General features: G+C 41.6%; 1 protein-coding gene across 1 annotated transcript in view; it reads left to right on the plus strand.

Moving 5' to 3' along the window:
- Positions 1-20197, plus strand: part of LOC140242586 (forkhead box protein O1-like) — a 142396-nt gene extending 122199 nt beyond the window's left edge. The window contains exon 4 of the mRNA XM_072322336.1: positions 20059-20197. The gene's annotated coding sequence lies outside the window, so the exon portion shown is untranslated. The remainder of the gene's footprint in view (positions 1-20058) is intronic.
- Positions 20198-23295: the final 3098 nt, after the last annotated feature.

The following is a 23295-nucleotide window of genomic DNA, read 5'->3' on the forward strand; positions in this document are numbered from 1 at the left end:
TCATGCATAAACCGCAGGTATCGCACTTCATGGACATACATTGAAGAAGGAATTTTTTTCACACAAGACACAAACAGTTGTCAAATGAAATGTGATTTTTTTTACTACACGTGATGGAATCTGGTAAGAGAATACATGTGTTTTGACAGAGAGCACACAAGGGTGTGTCCTTTGTGGCTGTACTTTTGATTTCACCATCATTACACACATCTATCTGGTGATTTCAAGCCAGGTACTTCCTCTGTGCGCCCACTTCCCCCTAGTCCTCCTCCAGGAACATGGGCGAGGGGGGTAAACGCTCCCCTGTCCACCGCCTCCATTGCACCTGCGGCATCTCTGCTCCATGTGATGAAGGGGATGGGGATGGAGGGGAGAAGAAGAAGAAAGAAGAAGGAAATGAGGCAGGTTGTCATGGCAACCTATGAGATGTTTAAGGAAGATGGACAGAGAGATCAAGAAGCTCATGTGCTTGAAAATGGAAATGATCTTCATCTTTATCCTGCAAGAGGACAGAAAGCCCTGTATCCATGGGATGAGATTTGATCGAGAATACCACGAGGACATTGACTCGCCACATTGAGTTGCTGGAAGAGAAGCATATTTTGTAACAGAAAGGCGCCCCCCCCCCCCATTTCATAGCAGATAGATGGTATTTTTCTCTCTTTCATTTTTTATTTTTCTTACATAGGTTGCCTCTGTATTCTTGCACTTATGGACTCCTACATGTAGCCCAAATTTTTTTATCAGAAACAGAAGTGAGTTCAAATGGTGTGTCTGAATCAGGTCGCTGTCAGTTTGCTCATCTGTGCAACTTAGAATCTCAATCTATCACTCCAAGGGAGTGTCTCTAACTTGAAATATTTGACATCAGCCATATTATGAGCTGGGAGCATGATGTAGATGATATGCCCTGTTGGACAGACATGGGATGCCTTTTATATCTCAGAATTTTCTGAGGCAGAGTCATGATCCTAAATGCGATTGGGGCATTTTTAGGGTGATAGATAAAGGCAGTCGTGTTTTCAAACTCATTTAGGGACGTCGATTTGAAACACCATTCAAAGAGTGATTTTAAGAGACCACGATCATCTTTCTGTGAGTAAATATACACAATGCCGTTATGAAACATGGTTATATCTCCGAGCTACCCAGGTCAAATTCAAGCTGTTCCAGTTTTGGAGACAAGCGCACACAAAATTTTTTTGTGTGTACTTTTTGATCATACGTGTGATGAAGGCATGCACTTTGATGGTACAGGTAGGCCTACATGCAGTTGTCCTCTACTTCCGGATCAAAGAACGCATAGCAGCAGCGCAGTGACAACACTGGAATCGCCACTAAATGATGTTTAGATAAGCGCGGCTCCCCCAAGTACGGTGTTTCAAACCATATTCGCAAATGTCAATCAAAACATGTTTTGAAACGCGATTCTCTCTCGAGTTAAACATATGATTCGGCACGCCGTACACCGGGGTACCGTTGTAACCCGGGGTACCGCGTTGTATAGCGCCATCTCATGCCCATTATTTATAATGCGTATCCGAATTCAGATACACCGATTCCGAATTCGGATACGGCAAAGTCGTCGCAATGAACTAGCACCATAGGTGTTTTTCGAAGTAATTTCTAACACCACACCGTTTTGTAAACATCATCTACCGTAACTTTTATTTTTCAGGAAAAAAAAGATAATCACCGAAAGCCCAGAAAATTCACCCCAAAATCAACTGTATTTCTTCAAAATTTGATCATGTGGGCTGCCATCTTTATAATCTTCTACGCGTGCGCGAATGGTCGATAATAAGAGATGAAATGCGAAAGAAAAAGGTTCAGAGCAGAAAATAATCATTAGTTGCATACATTAATTGTTGCATAATCACAAATAAGAAAACATTTTTGTGCATAATAATACTAAAATAATACTAAAAAATATTTTGACACATTTTTTGGTAAGCCAGGGTACAGCGCTGAAAAAAAAATAATTAATTCAACAAAATGGCGAATTTTCATTTGGTACCCCAGGGTACCAAATATTGCATCATATGCAGACTTCATGGGATGAGAAGCAGAGGCAAGTTGGTATAGCAAGGATTGTATGTGCTCTCAGCTGTGTGTGTGTGTGATTCAGCAAATCTAACTCAGTCCCACACAAAACATGCACTGCCCAAGCATTGATTCCCACCGACAATCGCTGACCTACTTCTCTGGCCTGTGAAGCAAGTCGATTTCAAGGCCACAAGGTGAGGAGGGACAACCAAAATTGATCTCAATTCATCCGATTAGTTAGCTGTCAAACTTCCCACCACGAGGTCTGTCCTGGTGGCACATAGCTGTCCAAATCACACGCTTAAGGAACTTTTCGTTGGGTTCGGGGTGGGGGAGGGGGAGGGGATGGGGGAAGGAAGGGACGTGGAATATCATAGAGGTGACATCGGCCGGTTTTAGAGGAAGCAGGCCGACCGGCCAACTGTTCATAATGAGCTTACAAATATCCATCGATCGCCAGTGCAGGCTGGCCAACACCTCTGTCCAGTCCTCGAGGCTTGGCAGCGGCGTTCACATTGTTATGGGGGGGGGGCGTGTCAGTTGACCATAACAATGGGCTCATCTTCCCTCCATCCACGGTACCATCCCTGCCCTCAACTCAGCATTAACCCTTTGAGGATGGACTGATTTTGCTGTAATGTGCATTTCCCATAGACACCTGCCCTAGTATTCTCGGGACTTTTCCTCAATGGGTTAAAATGTGATGCAGGGCGAGGTTCGTTCCACATCCTGCTGTCACCCAGACAGGGTGCTCCAAAGTTGCCCACTGACTACAACAACCACCATACTGGATATGTAGGTCACGGGGTAGCACAGTATTTGCCATATTCCAATTTGATCACAGGAAGAAAGGAAAAGGGGAGAGAAAAAGAAAAGAGAGAGTGATTCCTCTTCCCTAATTAAGCAAACTGTTGAATGAGTTTGATTATGATAAAGATAGCATTATTCGCAAATTTTGCCCTACGGAGCCGAGTCTTCATAAAATGCATGACTATACATACATCATGCCCTTGGCCAGGGCTCGACACTAACTTTATTTTTCGGTGGCCCGATGGGGCCACCAAAATCATCAATTTCAAATTTTTGGTGGCCTGAAGAAAAAAAAATTGATAAAAGTCCTTTTTTTTTTTTTTTTATATGTCGCACACTCACTTTATGCATTTCCGGCTTTAAGAGTTACGAATTGATTGACACACTTTTCAAAAAATTTTGGTGGCCCCAGGTGGGCCACCAAATTTGCCCTTTTTCTGAAATTATGTGGCCCGACTTTCATTTTTGGTGGCCCCGGGCCACCGGGCCACCGGGCCACCGTTAGTGTAGAGCCCTGCCTTAGCATATAGGTCTACCTCTTCTTCTTTTTTTTTAATTTAAAAAAATATACAACCGTACTGTATCATACATACGCCTATCTTCCAATCGACACTGTGCACTTCATCACGATAGATATCAACTTCCTCTCTACTCTGCATAGCACAGGAAGATGGTCCTATTTCTCTCCGGCCGCCCTTCCTGTATATACTTGACGAGTCCCATTTCAAAGGTCAATAGGGCAACAGCATACCTCATTGGAACCAAATTAGTGCACCTGTTGTCTCTAAATGGTCAGACTTAAGCTACTACCAGCCTTCCAGCCACTAACCCCTCCTTCACCCTCAAAAAAGACCCCCTCCCCCACCCCCCCCAAAAAAAATATGTGTCCAGTTAGTTATTTTTTTTTAACTTTTCAAATGTAAGGACAAGGGAATAAAGTAGCACTCTTCTAATCATTTCCCCCTCCCCTCCCTATACACACGAAGTTGACAAATGTCTCTCACAGGAAAAGCAATTGAACATTTTCTGGTCGTAATGAATTCTGAACGCACATGTTTGTGTTCCCTCGAGATGTAGGCCTAAATCCAGAGCTGCAAGAAAGTTTCCAGCACGCATAATATTGACCCTGCAAAAAATCTGTCCTCAAATTGGGTTTTTTTCCCCCCATTTTTCTATGCTGCCCCCCCCCCCCTTCAGTCAGCAGCAATGCACACATGGCGGCCCAAATGTGGCAGTGGAAATGGTGTGCAAGCCGGTTTCCCGGAAAGGGAAGCGCATGTTTATTTCCATGGAGCCCACTCAATACAAGCCCGTTTGTGTGCCATAGTTTTCTTAGATCACGGCTGATCGCGTTAAGCACTTCGTGACGACACGTTGGGTTAGGTTCTCATGGGTAGGCTCTTTGTACTTGAACTGAAGTACGCACCACGTGATCATTGTTTCATGTACAGAGCTCTTCATTTTCAGGGGCTAAAATTTGGTACAGATAGGTCATGGCGTAAGTTGTAAGTGTAACCAGATATTGCCTTTTACAGTTAATCATTTGATTGTTGTTTGTTTGTTTTTTATTTCTGAGAAGTAAAATGGAGGGGGTCCTATATGCATTGTGAGGTGAAAGGTAGATAGATCATTTCATTCCTGATTACATGAAATATGCTGTATAGTGTAGAAGATGTCTCGCAAGGACAGACCAAGACTTGTATCTGGCTAGTTTGAAAGTTTTGTAGAGTCTTAGGGTGCATTTATCTCAAAAGATTTTGAGGCAGAAGGATTTCCCCAGACCTCTCAATGTATGTAAATATATTCTATGGAACCCTACGCCGGTCTCGTGAAGTGGAAGATCAATTGCGTCAGTCACCCAACCACATTTGGCAGGACAACTTTATCCCATAAATGCTTGGAGTAATTCCGCCCCATGTGGGTTGCCGCTAGTGGCTTATTGAGATGTGAAATCCAACCAATTAATGCAGTAATTCCTTATTTCACACGCCATAAAACAACCGCAGTAGTGTCCTTGCATGGTTTATTTTCGGCTTGCTCATGCAGCGCATCTTTTACTGAACAAGATTTCACACTTGTCACACGAGTCCCTACTTTTGTTCTTGTCGTTGGAGTGAGTGCGAAGGAGCTAAAAAGATTGCCCCAATCTGACACAGGCTCGAGTCTCGGTAGAAAACCCCCTCGTACGTGTCACATGACCTCCTCCACTCCGAGTGAGTGTACCGTGGGATTTCTTGCCCTCTTGGAGCCTATATCAAGCGGGCACGCTAAATGACCTGAATCAGGCCAAGTGAGAAAAACGAGATTTCCTTACGGATGGCAGGTTCGGTCTCCCTTGACTTCGTCACTTTCTCCTCTCCCTCTCGCTCTCTCCCCCTTCCCCCCCCCCCCCATACCTTCCTTTTTTTACTGATTTCTCTCTCTGTAGTCATATTCTTTATCCTCTTTATATCTTTCTCTGTGATTTTAGGGAATATTTCAAGTTTTGTGTTTCTATGTGTACCTCGCACATTATGTCAGTGCATTCTCGCTTTCATCTAAATCGCATAAGCTCCCTTATCTTTACACCTGCTTTGCAAGGCATAGAACTGTGTAAGTGCTGCCCTTGCTCAAAAACCTCCCCATCCCCCCCCCCCAAAAAAAAGAAAAGAAAACAAAACAAAAACGTCAGAGCATGAGACATTCATACTTCTTCAGCTTCTTCAGAGTGTCAGGAATGTATTTTGCAGCATGATAGAAAGCTGCCACTTTTCAGATTCCGGTGTAGATAGAAGTTAATTCTTTGCCAAAGCAGTCAACGTCAATGTCAAGGCAACGCGGACAATTCTTCCCTCCCTCGTCTGCCCGCAGCGCCCCCGCCCTTTACTCTTCCTCCACGTATCCCCGCCCCTCGACCCTTTTGTACCCGCGACTGCATCATTATGTGCAAGTCGATTGTGCAGATCAAAGAGTATACTTAGCCCCCGGAGTCGACTTCTTGCGACACGAGGGTAGTGCTGAAAGCATATACTTCAGGAAGTGGTTGAGTAGGAGGGTCATTCTTTCATCCCTATCAGGCTATCTATGCCCAGCTCCTTTTCTGTACATCTCCACATTCAACTCTACCTAGAATTTTCTGCCGTTATCTCCCATATTCTCTCTTTTTCTCTATCATTTTCTGTTGCTTTGTTATATTTTTTTCTCTCTCTCCTATTCGTTCTGCCTTTCCATTCAATAGCACGATTCATTCCACAGTATGAGTTTTACTCTCTGTCATATAAATGCAGTAGTGGTGGGAGTGATAGGTGGAGTAGAAATGGTTGAAAATATTAGTATGTGTCTGTGGCTGCATCCAGATCGTTAAATGCAACAGTAAATTGTGGTTCAGAATTGCTCTGAAATTTGAAGTGCCTAACGTTATACTTTGCCCTTTATAAGTCCTGTAACTGTGTTGCAGGTGTATTCTCTGCAAAAGATGACTTGACAATCTGTTTCCTTACGTGTGTATCCCTGTTTAATTGTGCATGTGATGGATCATTTGCATGCTATTCCCATGCTAGTGACAAAGTTCTGTTGTAACATTTAAAACCAATGTCTTTTAAAAAGAAACAAATACCAAACATATTTTTACTTGAAATTTGGAAAATCTCTCTTTGAAAAGTTTGATGTATAGTTCATAAAATTTCATGTCTGTAGAGAGCAAGACTAGTTCATTCAGACTGATTTCCTCTGAAAAAAAAGAAGAAGAAAGAATCTATTACACGCTCTCCCGAGAGCTGCCATAAAGTTGTCTGCCCGAGCATATTTCATTTCAACGACTCTCTCAGATTCGTGGCCGCGAGGTCCTCACAGCTAAGTTCACCGCCATTAGCCGAAAGGGAGGGAGCGGAAAGATGAGACCCGCAGATACGGTTCAGGGAGATGAATGGGTGCCTAGGATGTGGCTGGGGCATGGTTGGGTAAGATAGAAGACAAATTATAGGCAGTTTAAGATATAAGGGGTGGGGGAGAGGAGAGGGGGAAAGGAAGAAAGGGGCAGGGTGGGGGAGAGAACATATAGGGGAGGGTAAGTGGTAGAAATTGAGAGAATTGGATGATCAAAAGAATGTGTGAATAGGAATGCTAATAAAAAGGACAGGATATAAGGATTCATGTAATCATGGGGCCTGGACCATGTAGTCATTCCTTAAAAGATAAGATAAAAGAATAGAATATCATGCCAAAAGCAATGACATTTCAGCAACAAAAATGGTAATCTTTGGATATGTAGTGACATGTGTGTATTCTCACTCCCACTGTCTCTCTCTGTTCTCCTTTGATCTTTCAGCCTATGCTTTTGAAATATTGCATTGTCTTACAAACTCAACCTTTGTTATTCATATGTTCTACCCATATGTGTGCCTAGGCCTACATTTAATGTATCGGAACATAATTATGCATACATTTGTCTACACAAGTCTAATGTAGTAATCTACCATCACACACATTTAAATCCATTGTATCTGGTTTTGCTCACCGCCATCTCCCCTGCCGAACTTTCCCCGTTCATAATCTCTTCAATGTCAGGTGCCATTCACACCGAAACTTGCCAAAGCGTGACAGATGAACAATTGCACTGCCTGAATTGAAGCTACCCACGGACGGTCTAAATTAATCATATTAAGCATAAATTGGAAATTGCACAGTTGTGTTTAGGAAATGATTTGGGACTGAATAAGAAGGGGATGATTTTTCAGACGTAGAATTAGTGAAGAATGCACCACGTGAAATGTAGACCGATGAATTGTTGGCGTGGAGGTGAGGTCGGCTCGTGGAGGGATCTACTAGGCCGTACTCGTAAACCGACGGTTCTAGGACACCACCAGGATGAATGCTAACTATGGGGTATACACCATTCTCTCTTTCTTTCTCTTTCTCTATCTATCTATCCATCTATCTTTCTTTCTTTCTATCTATCTCACCCTCTCTATCTATCTATCTATCTTTCTATCTATCTAGCCCTCTCTATATGTCTATCTTTCTATCTATCTATCTCACCCTCTCTATATATGTCTATTGATCTATCTATCTATCTATCTATCTATCTATCTATCTATCTATCTATCTATCTATCTATCTATCTATCTGTATAGATCCTTCTCTAATCACCTTCCCTATAACCCCACCCCTTCCAGTACTCAAAATGATTTAAGGACATGGCGGCAAGTATGTTTGTATTCTTGTTATTGTGTATTGGATGTTGATGCAGTTCTAATTAATTCATTATTATTAGCAGTTCTTATGATACTCCCATTTTCAGTAGTGCTTCTGTTCATGATATCTTGCTTTGTCTGCGAAGTTCTCCTGAAAACTCTTTTTTTTTTCACATTCCCAAGATTTTCTGAATTACACTGCTTTGAGTGTTCACCCTCTTTTCTTGTGTCCTGTCTAGCAGTTGCAGTATTGTTAATGCCCAATGTATAGTTGTGATTTATTTGTGCTTTGGTCGAAGCAAGAATGCCATCTTAATCTGTCTCGAGCAAACCTGAAATTACACCTTCTGTGGGGGAAAAAAAAAACACAAAGAAAAGGTTTCTGACATAGTGTTTTCTGTAGCTAAGGGCCATTATTTAACATTTGAAGCACTTCTTCAGAGGATTTTTTTTCCCTCGTTGACGTTCATGTCATAACACTGAGATTCTTTCCTCAGCTCTAGTCATAATGAGAGTGTCTAATGCCTGAGCAAAGCACCACTGCCACAGTATTGTAATTTCTTATTGCATCTCTGTCAGTTTATTTCTGTGAATATATGCATTATGGCTGGTTACATGATAGCTTTATAGTGACTTTTGTTATCAGTAAAACAAAAATAGATTAGTGGTGTCCTGTATTCATTCCTTCAGAGAAATAGATAGATAGATAGATAGACAGATGGACAGATATTGAAAGATGTGTGTATGTATTTCCGTTGGCTCATATTCAAAGGCCAAAAAATAGTATAGGCCTGCAGTGAGTTTCGCTTGCTGAAAAACATGATACGCCATATTTTTTCATTACGGCAATCGATCCGTCAAGAAAAGTGCACAGTCTTGCATGTGGCTTGAAATCTTTTGCATGACATCTGGAATGGGATGGTCTAAGGGTGTGTTTATGCTCAATTTGCGAAGGCAGAATCAGCGTTTTGAAACGCTGATTCAAAACGTAGTTCACGGGAGCACTGTTTATGCTCACTTTCTTCGAGTCTTGGAAAGAGCGTTTGCGATTGCTTCACTGACCTCAGCAGAGGCAGGTCAAATTGGGGCGCGCGCTGCGATCGGTGGCCTGGCCTTGAAGAGCAGCTGGGAAGACATGCGTATGCACAGTACATGGGAAAACTGCATAGGCAAGGGTAGCTGGCTGGTCGGGCGCGCAATTTTTCACGTGAACCGGAAAGGCGTTAAGATGACGTCACTCTAAATGCGTTTAGAAACGCTGTTGCGTTTATGCTTCCCCATCAAACATGATTAGTCAGAAACGCCGATCGTAAACGCACCTTTTTGTGCATTTTGAATCAGCGTTCTATCGAAGTGAGCATGAACGCAACAGCGTTTTGCACTAATCACGTTTCAAAACGCTGATTCTGGCCCGAAAAGGGGAAGTATAAACACGGCCTTAGACTTACTGGTAGCCGAGTGGAAGCATTTATCCCAAAATATGCCATTCTTTTTTATATTCACTCACGTACCAGCACATTACCCAAACCCCTTTTACCACATGTGGTGTTTCAAAAGAAAAAAAAAAAAAAGGCCAGCCTGACAATCCTGGAGTCGGGGAGGCTGCTCTACATCAGATACAATTACCAGAAGGTTTTTGGTGGAAGCACTTGAAGAATCAAAGAGTGGTAAAACAGGGTAGACATTACTGAACATCTTTCATTTCAAGACAGCACAGGTGTACATAGCACTTCATCAGAGTTGTGGCCGGATTACAGGGTAAAACAACCCATGAGACATCTTATTGTTTTCTAGCTTTGTGTGATTGGAGGCAAAAAGAAAAATAGCCGTGTTGTGACAAGATGATTAGACACAATACTGTGGAGATTCTTCACCATTGTAATAGCAAAAATGACAAAAATTGCTTCAAAAATACAGACCCTCGTAATCCAAGTGCAGATTGTTTTCATCATTCAGACTCACAGCAATATTGCCCCTGTATGTCTCTGTAGCCATGTTTAGAATTTTTACAAGAACACACATACAGACAGACATACACTTATAGACATTGTATTTATGATATATATAAATCATGTATTCACATCTATATATTCATATATAAATATATTTTATTCATATAGTAATAGAATTATATATTCATATATTCATAGATTTATATGTTCATATATTTGTATAGCACCCATGAATGAATTAGATACACAGGGAGAGTGAGAGAGGAAGATATATAATGAAATGGATTTTATACATCAAATGTGTTCACCAGGGTTGTGTTCACACAGCAGTACATTTATTTCGTGTCTGTCATCCTGGAGGCAGCCAGGCTCACATGCTCAACAGGCAGCTGGGGATGGAAAATGGAGTCAGAGTGTTCTGCAGAAGAGATGCGAGGGGGAGAAAGGAAGATGCCTGGGTCTCTGTGAGGGCATCATTTTGTTGCCACGGCAACCGGGCAATGAATCTGACAGTGGTCCATCATGCCATTAATCAGTGTCGCTGCTCGGTTGTCGTCGGGGCTCTTTTCCATCCTTTATCCTCCCACACTATTTCCTGCTCAGTTTCATCAGTATTCCCTTCATTCTGCTTTTAAGATGTTCTTTTTGAGTCCTCTTTATAGTTTGCGTGCCCTCCCACCCCCACCCTCCTCTGTAATCAGGATGTGAGCAGTCCTTCACCCCAATTAATATTCCCTTCTCTCCCCCTTTCAGTCTTTAAAATTTGGTTCTTTCTGGAGTGTACCTGTTTCATGCAGGCTTTGGGAGTGGGGTCCTTACTGATTTTTTTCCATTTCTCCCCCCCCCCCCCTTTCTCTTTGTACTACTTCACCAATGCCACAGATAAGGGAAATGCTGTTGCATCTTAACTTTGAGACTTGACTCAACTCAACTTCTGGCAGATTGGTATTGAGTTAACAGTTACAGAGTAGTTTCTTGTGATATAAAAGTTGATATCCAGAGTGGGAAATATTTTTGTTGTTTTCTTTGTAGGAAAATTTATTGTGTTTTCAAATTTGATTGTTGGGTCAAAGGTATCATACAGTCTGGTTAGTGCAGGTAATGTAGAACTAGAAATTTTTGCGTGCATGAAAGTTTCACTAATTTCATGAGGAGCCAAAATTCATGAAGGTAAAAGTCATGGAAATCTCTTTTGCCTGCACCATGCATTGAATGCAGTTGCCAATTTGGTAAAATTTCATGCCGCTGAAAGGCTGTCAGTTCCAGCATTTGCAATTGTTACTGGTTTTGCGGTCAGACTGATCATGACATCGGCATCAAAGTTTGGACCTGGCACTTGTGCCACGGTTGACGGAGAGATACATAGTTCGAGATCATTTTGAAAATCTGTTCTGCATTTTATCCTGGCATATACAGTAGCAGCACTATCAGTCACACTCAACCTGGTTCCCCATTGCATTTTTCTTTCTCCCCCGTCTCTTTCCTCCGTCATTCTGTCCCGGTTGTTTTGGACATACTTGGGATGCACATTGTGGGTCTTTTAGCTATACAGATGGCCAAGCCCGAGCGCAGTGAACTGCGCATGAACTCCAATTTGCGATTTCCTCCTCTTACCGCCTAATAAATCTGGACTGCAAGTGGAGCAGAGGCGAGAGACCTCCCCGGTTGCCGGCGAAATTTGCCCGTGATTTTCCTGATAGCAGTCTTCAAACAACCTGGAGGAACTTCATCCCCCTTTTGGAGGCAGAAATAATACACACACCAACTTCCACGCATTGTTTTCTCCCCCCCCCCCCCCAATCTCAGTCCATCTCACCTCCTCCTTTCTCGTGACACGCCAGAGGAGAGGGTCGGACAGACAGAAACCCCATTCACACACGACAATTATCAGTTTTTTGGATCATGTTTGCATACTTTTGATTTTATTCCTCACCGTTCATAGTGTACATGCTCCCCCCCCCCCCAAAAAAAAAAGAGTCAATAATGATCATAGATAACAGATTGAATTCAAAAAATCTCTGACCTCTGCAAACCTAAACCATCATGACGGGAACGTGACCCCGGGGGCACCCTAGTGTGGAAACCGAGTGTGGCATCATGGGATTGAAAAGCATCGCACGGGTTTCGTAAGAGAATAAAGATGGACTGAGTTTTTGAATTGCAGTGCAGTTCGTGATTTTGATAGATAACAATTTTTATCCTTCTACACACAAGAATTTACCATTTTTGCATCATATTGCAGATGTCAATTTCTGAAAACACGAATTTAGTGCGTGTGTGAACGAGGCTAAGGGAAGGCGGTAGAGTTGGAAAACGATGCGTTGTGTGGATGACTTTTCTGCGATCATGTTGTTTCACTTTTGATTGGCAGCTGTGGCCTCAAGACCATTCACCCTCCCCCTGTCAGCTCTGATGTGGGCGTGAAATCAATCCATCCATCTCCATTATCAAAATTTCGTTTCGGACGTCTTTATTTTTTCTTCCCCAGTACATGTGGTAATCTCGGTGACCTGGATGTGTGTGTGTGTGTCTGTCTGTCTGTCCGTCTGTCTGTATGTGTGTCTATGTGTCTGTGTGTGGCCCCCTTTTTTCTTCTTCTTCTTTTGCCGCTGTGTGTGGTCCTCACTTGTCAATTGTCTTACTTTCTCAAAGTAGGCTTAACTTTGAAATGTGTCAAGTTTCTTCAGTACTATTCTGTATTACCACCATTCCTCGTCTTCATTTTCACATTCTTTTCTCTCACTCTCTCTCTTTCTCTATTTTTTTTTATCTTCTCCCAGCTGACACCATTGCAAGGAAATGAAAAACTGCTCTTTAGAAAGAGCAAGGGATTGAAAAAGAGGGGGAAGAGATAGGGGATAGAGAGAAATGGAAAAAAAAAAAAAGAAAAGAGAAAATTTCAGGAAAGGGAAATATGAAACCGAGATAAGATACAAGAAGTAGACTTCCCCACGGAGTAGCCACTGGACCAGGGACGGGATAAAAAGATATCGACCCATCCTCTCCGTTTTCACATGCACTACCCTCGCCATTCAAGCGTTTTGTTCTCTCCCTCACTCGCACTCTCTTCCAACATGGCTATTACCTCTGTTCTGCTCCACTTAACCCCCGGAGCATCCGAGAGGTATCCCTCTCCTCTTCCTCCTCCTCCTCGATCTCTCTCATCTCTTTCATCGGAGTTGGACAGGAGGAGGAGGAGGAGGCAGAGCAAGAGGCGACCGGGCGCTGGGGCTTTCCCAGAGGCCCGCGTTCACCCAGTTCTCCTCCCAGGGAGGTCTCTTTAAAAGTCTGTAACAACGACGAGTTTATACAGGGGCGAGAAGTTGATAGGAGCATTTTTTTCTCTCTCTCTCATTTATTTATCTTCTTTTTTTCAGTTTGGTTTATCCCCTTGAGGTAAAGAGATTCTTGATTTTCAGTGCTGAGACAAAGGCGACAGATCAAATGATATTTGAGTGAAATCAAATGCAGACACACACACACACACACGGTTCGGCGAATATCTTCAAGTCTTCCGATGTGTGATCCCGTACCCGTGAATGGCACATATAGAGGCTTACCAATGTGATGAGATGTTAAAATGATAACACCAGTTTGGATAGAGAAGGCATTTGTTTGAGTAGATGTACAAATTGAATATTCTCTTATTCAAAGCAGTGACTGTTCTTCATATGAGACATGGACAGACATCACTTTGTTATTTATTTTGTCTACCAGGAGGACAGGGAAGAGGTGGGATTCAGTCATTAACCAGATACAAAATACCGGTCTTCAAAACACATTTTTTTTCCCACAGAACTTTTGTGTTCTTCTCTGCACAACAGTGTGTCCTTCTTTTTTCACCCCTCAACTTCTGCCGAAGCCATGGCACAAACACGTCCACCTTGTCCTCTCTCTCCCTGTAATTACTGCGTCGCCATGGCGACATACTTTTCCAAGTTTCCCTAATGAAGGCTTCGTTCAAAACAAGAGAAAGGCCTATCGCGTGTCACGAAGCCAATTAATGCTGTTTTCTAGCTCATCTTGAGAATTCTCCTAGCCTTGAGATGTTGAAAAATAGCAGAGATGGAGATCAGGAGGAGGAAGATGATGATGATGATGATGATGATGATGACGATGATGGTATTGATAATAATGATGACTGAAATGATAGGTGTGGTACTGGTGATGATGATGATGATGATGATGATGATGACGACAATGACGATGATAATGATGGTGGTGGTGGTGGTGATGGTGATATTGAGATGAAGATGAATATTATGATGGCAATAGACATGGGCATGACAGTAATGTGACTCAGATTTAGTTTGTAGTGGAGCATGTGCAATTGTAAAGGTTGTGTCATTCTTTTAGGCTACCAAGCTGGAAAGTGAACATTTAGTAGTACTTTTGCAGAGCACTAATGATGATTAATGATGTGCACGTTAATGAGGAAGCACATGTTCATACCGTGTTGTATTCCCAGCTTGCATTGATTGTCCCTCTTTGCCCTGTTTTGTGGGAAGAATTTGCCATTTAGTCATAGATAAAGTACTTACCTATCCATGTACAACTGTACTTTACTCTGATCCTATTCTCTCCTCTCATTTGCTGCCTTAATGGAGATTTTGATGGAAAATGCTTTCCCTGCTCGCTCTGTCTGATTGCCCTTAGATACAAGTGTGAAAATGAAGGCATATACATTCGCTTATATTTTGGGGTAATTCCTTCTCAAAAGTGCTCTAAATAGTTTTGAAGAGAAGAAATAAAGTTATATTTGTAGTTCTTTTTTTTTAAGGGGTAATGCTCTGGAAAAAATCAGGTGACTTCTGATGCCCCCAAAAGTTCATAAAATTAGATCATCGGTTTTAATGCCTATAGTAGAGTGCACGCGCAGCTAAGCATGTGTGGGACTGATAAAGGCTGCATATTTTCTGCCATCTTTAAAACCTAGTACGCATATAGTCATTTCTTTGGGGTTGCATTGTTACAAATAACTAGGCAGCATTATTATCACTCACAGTGTAACTTTGCTGTAAACTAGGCATCGATCACGTCAAAATATGAGAGCATTGTTTCACATCATATTCTAATCTGACTTTGTTTTGGCGGTATTTCAAATATCATGCCTTTCTTCTTTTTTTTTCTGAAATTGGATTCTAAGGTTGGCCTTGACTCACTCTAAATGATATCCATGTTTAGCATGGTGTAGCAATGGAAACTTAATAAGTCTAGTATCATTAACGCAACAAAAGTAGCGGGGAAGCATGATCATGGTAACGTTATGCAAAGCGAACCTACCAGTAGAATGCAGAATTGATCTCGTTGGAGGGCAACCCTGGCAGGTTAGTCCTGGTAGTTGGTGGGGACGGGTGCGGTTAACTGTTTCTGTGCCACGCAGAGTGCCCCACCCCACGGGTTGTGTGCAAGAATGATGGGTAATTTGCCGTTGTGTCATCAACAGCGCCCTCGCTCTGCTAAGGCACCAAAAACAACAAAGACTTTGCAGAGTACAGACGTTGAGAATTCAAGAAGAAATTTGTATTCCGCAGACAAAGTCGGATATAAGCAACAGATTTTGGGGTGACAAGGGGGAAATGTATGATTGCCAATCAGTCTTCAAATTATCCCCTTGGAAGAATTATCATTCTCATTTTACTAGAACATCACTTGCCAAATACTCCATTAGTTTGCCGTGTAGATGGCATATCACTCATTTCACAGCATTGATAGAAAGACCTATTTTCCTCTTGACCCAGTGTGCTATACATGTACATCAAGGACACAAAGTATATTTTACTATTAACATACATGTTCTGCAAGACCAAGGCATCTCATCCATTGACAGAAATTCAGTATAAAAAAAAAAAAATGATGGAATTGTATGCAAACTGGCTCCTTGGTCACCTGACAGAGACAGCTGATTCAAAGTCTCCATGGGATGCCAAGTTTGATAGATTGGATTTCAACATCGTAATTGTCTTCATGCTCGTTCAATAGGCCCGTTCACACACAAGGGAAAAAGTGCGATTTAAAAATCGATTTTCTTATCGCGATCAAAATTTCGAAATTTTTTCCAGTGTGGACAGAAAAATCTCACTAATTACCGCGATCCTTATCGCGATCCAACTCGCACTATTAGTGCGATTTTTCAGAATAATCGCGATTATTTTGCCAAGCGTCGTGTGTGTGAGCGCGATCGAGATTCGGAAATCGGTATTTTTAATCCCATCGTTCGTAGCGCGTGCGAAACTCTATTGGGACTGCGGCGGGGTCAGTCTTCGGTCATGCAAGATTCGCGCATGCGCAGTTTGGCCACTGATCGTTCTTCCCTTGCTGCGAAGTGCGAATTTTCCCTGTGTATGAACGGTCGAAAAAAAAATCGAAATTTGGATCGCGATTGAAATTTCGATTTTCGTTGTTTGTGAACGGGCCTAATATCACTCAAATTGTCACTTGAATGCTTCTGTCATATCAACTACTTCAGCCAAACGTCACTCTGAAGCAAATTTCTCTTTCTGTACAAGTCATTAGATGTGATGGGGTGGGGGAGGGGCTACTTCTTTTTAAAGGGAAGGTAAACCCAAAGAGCAATGTGGATTGAGTGAAAGCAGCAACATTAGTAGAACACATCAGTGAAAGTTTGAGAAAAATCGGAAAATCGATGCAAAAGTTATGAATTTTTAAAGTTTTGGTGTTGGAACCGCTGGATGAGGAGACTACTAGAGGATATGACGTATGAGTGGACAACAATACAAAGAAAATATAGAGGATATTCAACAAAAATTCACTTTTCTAGAATTATGAAAGAGCAGTGGACCAACCGCTTTCAGAAAGCAGGGGGAATAATTGCTACCCTTAACATATGTCAATATGAAGTTGATGGAATTTGTAATTTTCATGAAAAATGGATTTTTGTAGTATTTTCTTTATATTTTCTTGATATTGTAGTCCACTCATACGTCATAACCTCTAGTAGTCTCCTCATCCAGCGGTTCCAATACCAAAACTTTAAAAATTCATAACTTTTGCATCGATTGTCCGATTTTCTTCAAACTTTCACTGATGTGTTCTACTAATGTTGCTGCTTTCACTCAATCCACATTGTTCTTGGGGTTTATCTTCCCTTTAAGGAAAATGGCCCTTGAAACAAGCAGGTGAAATATTTTTTTGTTTGTTTGATTTGATTTATTTATTGATTTTAAAAATGAGGAGAGAGGGTGTTATCGATGATATATCATTGATTCATGATTACCTTTTGTACCAATGTACACATTAGGCCCATGCAGTAATCGCTTGCATTTCAGTGCCAGTTGTTGGTTTGTGTGAATGTTTGTTTGTTTGTTGTCTGTTTGTTTGTTTGTTTGTTTCTGGCTGAGTTTGGGAGAAAGCACCATCCATGTCCATAGAATATTTCTCCTCCCCCATTCCCCCTCCCCCCCCCCCCCCCACGGTTACCTAACCACCATGATTGAAAGTCGATGCACGGGAGGCAATTTAGCATTGCCCTCGCTTTCTTTGTCGCCACGACTCTTTCTTTTTTTTTTTTGTGAAGTGGCCCAGGAGCATTCTCGATCTCCTGATTGGTCATCAATGCAAGAGCGATTGTCAGGGTGCGACTCCGCCATGACCGTCAAGGTTGCAAGGTGCTCCCTCTGACATACAAATCACTCAAAAGCAGCGTTTGGACGGGTTGACCGTGAAGTCCAAGCAGCCGTAGTTATAGACCGTGGATTCTACAGAAACTAGGGATAGTGGGTGTATCAGGCTATTGCATTTCTGTCTTCTGTCCAAATGTCTACTGTCAGTTTAAGATGCCCCCTTGACCAGTAATTTCTGTCCACTTCGGGTCAAATTGTGTCCTCCTTTGTAATTGTAGTATCTACCACAGTTGCATGGAGGCAAAAATTAATCAAATTATATGCCACGAATGGCTAGTTTTTAAATCGACTGATTTTTCTTTCACTGTACAGTGTTGCAACACACAGCAAGGATGATCTCTTTCTCTTTATGCCTAAAGGGTACGTACGTAACTACTAGTTCTACTAATAGATTTATACCTAGAAGCAGCAGAGCAACACTCAGCACTAATAGCAATGGGTTGCCTCATGTTTGTATGTTTGTTTGTTTGCTTGTTTGTTTTTACTTTGGCAGCAACCAATGATGGTGGTGGTACAGAAATGTGTGTCCTGTTTTCACAGAGAATGACCCACGCCTTCCCCCTTGTCCTGCATAATCTCCACTCGGTACATACTCACTGGAGATGATATGCTCCCCGAAAAGAGTATGACCCAAAACTTCAACCTTTCTCCTTCATCCTCAAACCCATAGTCCTCCACTTAATCCTTCAAGTCCTCTGCTTCGACGCTTCGTCCCGTCTTCTCGCCGAGCAGCAAACTGTGTCGAGTGTGCGCAAACTCGAGTGGGGCTCAATAACCCATGCCTGGTTTAAATCGCCAGTCAGGCGTTCGGACACTCGATCCATGCATGCATACTTGTGTGTGGAGGAGGTCTCGCGTGCGATGCACTCCGGCGTGTGTGTGACACATTTAACTGCTGCTTGCTACCTCACAGTGCACCCATTACTTGTACAAAAATATTGTTCGAAAAATTGTGTGTTTGGTTGATGAGTTAGCAATAATATGCCCCTGATCCACAGACAGCCATAGTGTGCTGTTGAGGTGTTGTACATAAACGGTGTGAATGATACATCGAAGTGTTGCATTTCTTTTTCTTTTTTCTGTGTGACTTCAAGTTCAAAAGATGCTGCCGTATATCATCAATATATTGATATGTGTCTAGCATGCAGTCTTGATAACATGTAAGGCCATAATGCTGCGTTCGCAGTCGAAGTGGTTCAATAACCTGCAGACCAGCCGCAGGCCACTGTGTCAATCAGTGGCTGAGTTTCTCATCAATATCGTGTGATCACATCAGGCAGTGTGTTGTACCGGTTTTGTGTGACGCTAGTCTTTTGATTTTAGAGGGATAGGCCACAATTTAAATGCCACAATTTTTCTCCCCCATCCTGTCTGGTGGGAGGCATATGCTGGCTGGATCCTGGAAAGAGATGAAATCTGACAGAGAAAATCAATGTGGAGCCCTGGAAAAAAGCTCCCTTGTTAAGAGTCATTAGCTCTATCATTTGTGTCGGCATGGCAACGCATTTCACCCTGTTTTTTTTACAGGGGGGGGGGGCATTGCAGAATGTCCATTTCTGCCGCTCTAGTCATTGCTGCATTAAGATATTCAAGGCTGTAAAGCAAAGAGGAGTGTCATCTATTCCTTTTCCATGGATACAGGAGTGTGGCCCTTTCCTGTGTGTATCGATAAGCTCTTGTACTTGATGTAGGGTGTGTGGCCCTGTAAAGTCAAAGGTGATACTTACATGTACATGGAAATCTGGCGGTAGACACATCTAGCATTTTTTTTTTCTGTGATGGATGGACAATGTGGCAGCTTTATAAAGATATTCTTTGTAAGCGTTACCGGAGCAAAGGTGACTTTGACAGTTGAAGGTGTTGGGGGAGGGGAGGGGGCCATAGGGGATCAAGGTAGAGAGAGACCGTGCTGTTGTGAAATGTATTTCCTGGACTGTTTTATGATGAGGAATATACCTTGAAACACCTGTGCACATGAAAGCTTTACATCGTCCACTCACAGTAATCAATCAAAGCTTAGTGCATCCCCCCTCTCTCTCTCTCTCTTACTTTCTCTCTCCCAAGTATTCTAAAACTGGTTTTGCTACTGCATTTGCTGTAGAAGATTCATCAATGTCATTGAAACATGATTAATGAAGACATAGGTACCAAAAGTATCAGTGTACTTTACAATCTGCTTGTCTTGCCAAGACAATTTCATTCAGATTGAGATGATGTACTTAGGCTAATACTGACAACGAGCTTGCTCATTCCGTGAAGTTTTGTGCAATTAAAAAAAAAAAAAAAAAAATGATACATGGCTTCCACAATGATGGCAAAACATTTCTTTGGTGGGAACTTTCACATCTGCATTTATCACAACTTATACAAGATACTGTTGTTATCTGATAATAACGTGATTTTCTTTTCTTTCTTTCTTTCTCTCCTCCATTGCAGATATTGAGGGAAGCCGACAGAAGACAGACGTTGATCAATTTTTTTTTTCCTATCATTTCGGACATTTTTTTTTCTAATCCGGGCAAATTCTGGGATTCTGCTAGCAAGGGAAGATGTGGAAACACTGCTCATAAACGCGTTTGACTGGGAGACAGAAAAGGAGATCGAGCTGAGGTTGAACTGGACGGTAGCTGCTACCGGTTGGCTTTGCTGCGAAGGAGGAACCTTGCTTCAGATCTGAGATGGCGGCAGCATGCTGTACAAGAGGAATGCTTTTCCTTGTGTGTCTTCTTGGGGTTTTTTTTTTGTCGTCGTCGTTGCCTTGGAGACAAAAAAAAAAAAGAAGAGAAAATCTTTGAAATTGTATCGCATTTGTTTTGGGATGGGTAATTTCAAGAGATGAAGGAAGGGGGTACCGGTATTGCGAGAGCGTTACAGAACAGAAGCAGATTACGATATGGAAAGGGAAGAATGTGCAGGAGTGGCGATTAAAAAGTAGATAATCGGAAGAGCATAATTTCAAGTGGGCTTTTTTAAAAACAAACAGGGAATTTCAACATTCCGTATAAATTTCCTTTTTTTTTGTGGCATAGCTTGAAGTTTGGTGTTGACTCATCTTTTACTTCTCTTATTTTTTTTTTTTGTTAGGTTAAGAGAAGCACTAGTGCAGAGTAACACAAGATTATATGAGGGTCATGAAATCTTCTCCATTCTGACGTTGAAGACACAACTTCAGCTTAAATCGATCAAAATGCTATCTGAAATAGAAGATGAACAGATGGAAGAAACTATCAAATATGTGCACTAATCTGAGTCAGTCTATTTTTTCATCCCAATCCCGACTGCGAAATGCTCTAGTCTATATTCAAGATGTGTGCATAGATATATCTGATTATACACTATAGAGAGATATATGTTTATCTACGATTCTCTGTGAGTAGAAACGTTTTATCAAAAAGAAAAAAAAATATAGTCTTTTTTTTTTTATTTGAGATTTATACAGAAACATATACGCTGAAAACAAAACACTTGGCCTTATTCATTATATTACGCAAAAAGAAATTTAGACTATGTCTATCTATAATGATTTCTCATTTTTATGTGAAAGTATAAAGACAGATGAAAAAAAAAAATCAAGAAAAATCTTGATGCAATTTCTGTAACAAAGAATGTTATGGCCTGATCAACAAAGACCAGGATGAAGTTATGAAGGAATAAAACTTGCAAGGTTAAAAAGGCTCAACCACTATGTTAGTGATTACAAAAAGTATGAAAGAAAAATCACCCTCTAGTTCTCGTACGGACCTTTGGGTTGCCCATCTTGTTTTACAGTGAAGTTTTTCTGTGCTCCTTTCATGTGCTGGAACTCAACCCACTAGAGTGTTCAGTTACCAAGACAAAGCACTATGCTACACTTTGAGCAGCAGAAAAAAACAAGCAAACAAACAAAGGAATTAAAAGGCAGTGACCTAACAGGAAGTACTGTGCAAGTTGTGACCCATAGGTCAGAGGTCACATCCAAGGGGACATCGACCAGCACAGCATGTTTGTGCAAGATCCATTATTCACCAACAGCTCTTAAAAGCTGTTCCATATTCAAGCCCTTTGCATTGTTACACCTTTGACTGAGGAGAAATTTCACAACTTTGTGTTGTATCATTCTTGAAAGAAAGATAAACACATATTTCAAGCCTGCTGGTCACACGTGGCAGGCAAGCATTGTTTTTTCCCTCATCTTAAAAGTCTATTTAGCCTGTCAACATTCGGTAGTTTCTGACACTTATTGGTGAGAGGATATCCCATGAAAGTTTTAGAGATTGTATTTTCTTTGAATTTAACAGAAAAAAAAAAAAGAGAGAGGAAAAAAAAAGAGCCGTCCAAAGTTTGTGTTTGAAACTATGAAATTCTACAAAGTTCTTCCATTACAGAAATATCGAAGGTACAACTATTTTCTCTGTATTTTAAAGCTGTGTATGGAATAGTTTGAATCTAGTCATTATATTTACATATTATCTGACTTGTATAGGTGGAGAAAGAATGAAGATGTTATTTGTTTGTTGTTGGGTTGTTTTTTTCATCAAAGGTAATGACTGATCACTAATGAACAGGTTGAAAAGAGGATGGAGAAGTCGGCTGTGCCACTGTATATTTTTCTCACAGGGTTGTTGCGTTGAAGAAAACCACATGGGAGGTTTTATTCTACAAAGAGAACAACGCTTTAAGAGTACAAACCAGAACATTACTGCCAGATGAGAGGGAAAAGGAAATGTGTATGAAAGGCTTATTTTGGAGAGAAATTATATATGAGGGGGGAGGGGGAGGGAGGGAGTAATAGTACAGCTGGTTGGTATGTGCCATCCTCAGGTATGACAAGAAAGGAAAGTAGTCTTTTAAGCGGTGCTCCACACTTGAACAAAGAATGAAGCTGATGTATCTCATGCATCTATGCAGAGACAAGTGTGTCCGGCCTCTGGGAGAATAATATCCACAGCGCTGCAAAGCTGTAACTGCTCGTCTGTTAAACATGAGGTCGAACATATGTGAGGACATTTTACATATGGCATCAGAGACAATCAAAAAAACAAAATGTGGAGAAAAACAAAATGGAAGTGAATGTTTCTGTCATTTTCGCAAGTTGGCGCGGTTGATTTCCACTCAAGAAATGCTTAAGGTTAGTGTCCAGGCTTTGAGATGCTAAGGGCTGCTACTTGTCGTCTGGCATTTAGTAGTCAAAAGATTTGCTTGAAGAGAATTTGTAAGGTTGAGATAAGATCAAGGAGATGACGTTGTGCGACATTGTAACACGTAATCAGAGGTTTGTTTCTTCAGATGAAAACCCTCAAATACAAAAGAAAAGAGAATGAAAACGGGGGCTGGACACTTAAATGGTCAGAAGAGGTTTGGGTGTGGAGATGAAAACATACAAATCTGGCCAACACTGGACTCACCCCCACAATCTAAAACTCCCTCCCCGCAGTCCAACCCTAATGACAGCGTCCATTGCGGAGTGCCGAAAGCGCACAAGAGTGATGATAATTCTCGAGGTGTGGAGAGAATTCTCAAAAGAGAGAAGTGTGACAAAAGCCTTTCGAGATATAGGGGGGAAAAAGGCAACAAAAAAAGAAATCTTTATTATGAAATGTATGCATGTGACGCTGCGACCAAGTTGAAGAGGAGCATAGTGTTTTAAGCATATATGCTCTGGCTGTAAAGATATTATCCAAGGGTGTTCTTGTT

Source organism: Diadema setosum, chromosome 19 (assembly GCF_964275005.1).
Source record: "Diadema setosum chromosome 19, eeDiaSeto1, whole genome shotgun sequence".
Lineage (NCBI taxonomy): Eukaryota > Metazoa > Echinodermata > Echinoidea > Diadematoida > Diadematidae > Diadema > Diadema setosum.